The 5,000-nt window shown below is 39.6% G+C and overlaps 1 protein-coding gene across 1 annotated transcript in view; it reads right to left on the bottom strand.

Annotated features, from left to right (window-relative positions):
- LOC122246339 (uncharacterized) overlaps nt 1–1,397 on the bottom strand; it is a 6,861-nt gene extending 5,464 nt beyond the window's left edge. Inside the window, exon 1 of the mRNA XM_086549543.1 lies at nt 1,370–1,397. The gene's annotated coding sequence lies outside the window, so the exon portion shown is untranslated. The remainder of the gene's footprint in view (nt 1–1,369) is intronic.
- Between the last annotated feature and the right edge of the window lie 3,603 nt (nt 1,398–5,000).

The following is a 5,000-nucleotide window of genomic DNA, read 5'->3' as shown; positions in this document are numbered from 1 at the left end:
CGACAATGAAAACAAAATACTAAAAATCGGAATGCGTTATACTCCTTTTCAGTCATATGGTACTTGGCCAAGCAATGTATCCTCCAAAACAAGCTCATTTAGAATTGGCACTGTCTAGGGACGGGAATGGCTTTCCCAGTTACAGAAGGAAAGGTACAGGAACAGCTAAGTTACAGAAACTAAACTGCAGCCTCTATGATTAAATGAAGGATAAATCAAGGCTATCTTGGTGCACAAGTTAATGCAAGATCAAATATGAGTCTTACATGATAAAGCAAAATTAAACATGTCTTTTTCACCCACTGCATTTGATCAGTAAAATCTAGTATCTCGAAAAGTTATGAACCAAATTGCGAAATAATTTTAGCTGGATAATCAAGTGGTCGATTTCTGTGTGATTTGGATGTATTTGAACTTCAGTTTTGTAGGAAATCACTCCATCAAGAGAGAGAGAGAGAGATAGAGAGAGAGAGAGAGAGAGAGAGAGAGAGAAAGGGGGTAGAAAGATAGAGATAACTAGATAGAGACAGAGAAAGGGTCCCTCGACCTCATTAAACTGAAACCTTCACACCAAAGGCGATTCAGCAAAGGCCAACAGATCTCCACCATGTATATTCTAGCAAGACACAGCTTGGATTGAGTCTATATTTAACGACAAACCACCGGGCAGGTCGACAAGTTCTTTTTTGCCGGAATATTCAGTATTTTTTGTCCTTGCCGAAAATAATTCTATAGTGGAATATTATGAGTCACTGTTGCTGGATTGTCTCATAAACACTAGCCTCAACTGCACAGGAGTCTTTTGTTTGATAAGTTCAGAATCTTGGCATTCAGTCCCATAATCTAAAATAAATTATCAACTATTACCTCATACATATTATGAAGATACGATATAAGAGATAGAAGATAAGGAATTGACACGAACATGTACTATGAAGTATGCAGAGCATGTAGTTTTCGAGATAAAGCCAAAGTCCCATTGTCAATGTAAGCTGTAAAGTAACACTGTCCAGAGAATGTTATATATATATATATATATATATATATATATATATATATATATATATATATATATATATATATATATATTATTTTGTTACAAGAATAAGTAGTTTAAACATTTGCAATAATTAAAAGCACACAACAACGACGGCTTTCAATGCAAGATTCCTTAGTGAATTAGGCGAGTTCATTTCTCGTTCCTCAAATCATTTTTTTTTTTTTTTACAAACACCCATTTCATAAAAGACTAGTAATGTCAATACCAGAGACGAAGTACGTAAAAAAAAGGATTTGACAAAGCTATAAAAAGAATGACAGAGAAAAGGTTGAAACCGAAAAGTAAAGCAAAATATATGAAAGGGCTTACCTGCTCTTCTGACCTTCCCTCTACTGAGGTCGGGGTAGTAATGTGATATGGCAGCGAAGAAGGAAAATTTAAAAGCTGCTATTGCGTCACATTGATAACATTTTCATCTTCAATGTCACACAAAAATAGGCTTGAGTCCTGATAATATATGATAATAATGACTATAGGTTATGGGGACAATCTCTTGTGTCTTTTGTGGAAGACAGAGAGAGAGAGTGTGAAGAGAAATATGGAAAGAGAATAAAGTATATATATATGTATATATATATATATATATATATATATATATATATATATATATATATATATATATATATATGTGTGTGTGTGTGTGTGTGTGTGTGTGTGTGTGTGTGTGTGTGTGTGTGTGTGTGTGTGTTTGTGTACACACACTCACACACGTACACACACACACACACACACAAACAAACGTATATATACGTATGGATATAAATATAGTCTATTTATCTATCTATATATATATACATACATATACTTGTATGAACACACACATACAAACACACACACACATATTTATATATACATATCCACAACATGCATTAGACAAACGTATATCGACAATCGTACTGGAATAAAAATATACGATATGGCCACTTGATAACATAGATTGCTTTGGGCATTGCCATGACCATGACAAGTTGGGTACATGTCGAACATCATCGGTTCGTAACAGAGAGGCCGCAATGTTTTTTTTTTTTGGGGGGGGGGGGGGGGTGGGGGGGGATTAATACGCAGTAAGTATATAATTCATCATTGATGTAACGAGTCAGTTGACGAAGCGGGTGAGGTCAAATGTTTACTGATATTTTCTAGTGACCTCCCAATTTTCATCCTCGGTCAGCGTGCCAGCCTTGCGTCACGCTGTGTTGACCTGCGCTCTCATTGGCTGCCGGTGACCTGGCTGGGATACGATGACCAATCAACCAATGCGGTGATGTGTCGGGGTGTGATCGCCTTCTGCTACATATATATAATTTCTACTTTTCACTATTACTTAGTACTTTCAAATTCTACATATTACTAAGCCTCTGAGACTTTCGTGTTGCCACAAAACCACGCAAGGGGTATCGTCCCCTTTCTCTTTATCTCGGACCTTTCTTCATCTTCCAGGTAGCTAGATAGCTACCTTAGCTTTTTTTCTTCTTTTCTCTAATGATCATCTTCCCCTCTTTACTCCTGTTGTGACTTAGTGTTGCCACAATATCAAAGCATAATAGGGTATAAGACCATCTGATGTTTGTTGATGTTATGTGAATTAAAACGGATGGTATGACTAAAATTATAGATGATATAAATGATATCAGTACACACTTGACCTTACCCCGCAACGCCAACCGAATCGTTACATCAATCAAATAATACATTTAGTGCGTATCAATGAACCAGATAATCATTGCGGCCTTGCGAAACGACAATATTGAACATGTACCAAAATTGGCATAAGAATGTCCAAAGCAATGATCAAGTGGCCATATTTGATTCTTTCCGATACACTGCACAGATAACATGATACCTAAGTACTCCTACTGAGAGAATTTATGTCTCGTGTCACAAAGGCAAGTTATATGCTGACCTACTGGACCGACAACCAAGTCATGACCTACACAAGTGTGGCAGGCATGACTGAGCAGGTTCTCCTGGCAGTCCCTCAGAATCCTAGATCTTGGTCTCTGTCCGAGAGACCTCTAAACCGTAGGGCTTCATTCACCCTTCTGCTAAATACATTAAGAGTCGCTCATAGAGGCTCCAGGACTAAGACTAGCAACATCATTGTAGGTTGCTAGTTGTCTGTGATCGAAATTACAAACACTGCACAGTGACTTGAACTAAGAGAAAGTTATTTTTTGTGGATTTACCATGAGTTAATTCGGATTATTCCAATCTTTGGTGAAGATGAACGTCAGCTCCTCGACTGGTATATGGATCAGGTAATATGCCTCGATGGTTGCTACGGCTCCAACGATCACATTTCCCTTTCCAAAGAGGAAGGCTTAAACCCCTCAAGAAGTTCAGGGGAATGATAGCAGACTAGCAGATGACAGCCAGACTTCAGTGAGGATGCCACATATACCCGATGCTATTTCATTCTTGGAGATTTTTTTCCCAACTTCAGTAAGGATCATATTCCTTGTTGATGCAGAGGTCAGCCACTGTGACCATGGCAGCACCCACGTCCATGTTAAACGTCGGTGGCTAAAAACGAAATAACTGCTCAAAATATATCCTGTTAGATAAATTTTGTCTTGTTCTTAGGTGGTCACCAAGGGACTCCTGAGCTGCATCAAGCGCTTCATTTCTGAAGTTGTTCCACAGTGCTACAGGTCCATTAGGTTGTCGACGACATGTATCAGTTAGAGATAGCCACGACAAAGCCTCGAGAACACTCCTGTCTCTATCTAGGGATGGTTAATGGGCAGAGGTTTTGAAGTAAACCTTGAGGAAAGCAACATATATTCTATGACCGGTACCATAAAACGCGGCATCTGGACAACCCTACAGTTCTGGATGACCCTCCAATGAGTGGTAACAAGAAATTAGTCATTCTCCTGAACTCTAATGCCCGCATTACTGTACCAGGGACAGCGATGCATGTCAAGCCACTAGTATCAGGAGCCAGTGGTTCTCAGTCGCCGGGATCTCACAAAATACTAGAGTAGAAGATTGTTCTTATTAAGGATGTCAGCTCCTAAGCTATAAAAATCAACATGTATATATATAAATTTTTTTAGCTAACTGCATCACTGCCAGATACTTCACTGAAGTCACCCAGCACAGCAGTTTCTTCAAACTATTTTCATCCCGACCTATAGGACAGTACTATACACTAATCAGTAGTTTTTGCGCCTTTCTTCATTTAGTATGTAAACTTTTTTTTCTTTCTTTCTTTTGTTACACACTTTATCTACTCATACATACAATAACTGGTTATTCATATATATTCTTTACCTATTCATTTTATATTGCTATTATTTATTATGAGATACAGCGACCCAATGACAACCAGCTCACGGCCCCTACTTTGCTGTACATTACGGATATCTCATACCGAAGGTTAGAACCTGGAGATGACTATTCTTTCCCATAGAAGGGGTTTCTATAACCACCCTCGCTGACTGCCACTGGGAAGTCTTCTCACCTCTAAGAGTTGTGAACCTTAGTCGGTTTAGTTCTCATGATAGTTCTCATGATAGTAGAGTGGATGTTCCATGGCTCCAGCTGGATACGTCATCTAAGGTCAAGTCTCAGGCGCTCGCTGAGGGTGACTGTCTGGGGACCCACACCCGGCCTACTTTCCTGGGAGGGAAGAAAATTGAGCTTCTCTCTGGATCCTCTTAGCCTCTCGGGGAAAAAGACCAGTAGGGACTGTCCTTCCAAAACCAAAGTTAACACGAGTCAGGGCATGTTCAGCTGCCCATTGGCCATGGCTCTGTGCCCATAGGTTACCCTGCCACTCCGCGATCCTTTACAGTTTAGCCTGGCACTGCAAGGTACATAGTTGCCATGGTTATCCACGAGGAGCCACCACAATGGTTTTGATGATGAAGAAGTAATGAAGTGGAAAGAGAGGCTTGTGCACATAGCTGTTTCCCCTTATCCCGCCTGGCTTGTT

The sequence above is a fragment of the Penaeus japonicus genome, unplaced genomic scaffold, assembly GCF_977035675.1.
Source record: "Penaeus japonicus unplaced genomic scaffold, GWHDUDI00000001_assembly GWHDUDI00000022, whole genome shotgun sequence".
In the NCBI taxonomy this organism is placed as follows: Eukaryota; Metazoa; Arthropoda; class Malacostraca; order Decapoda; family Penaeidae; genus Penaeus; species Penaeus japonicus.
This window is presented reverse-complemented; position numbering and strand designations above follow the sequence as displayed.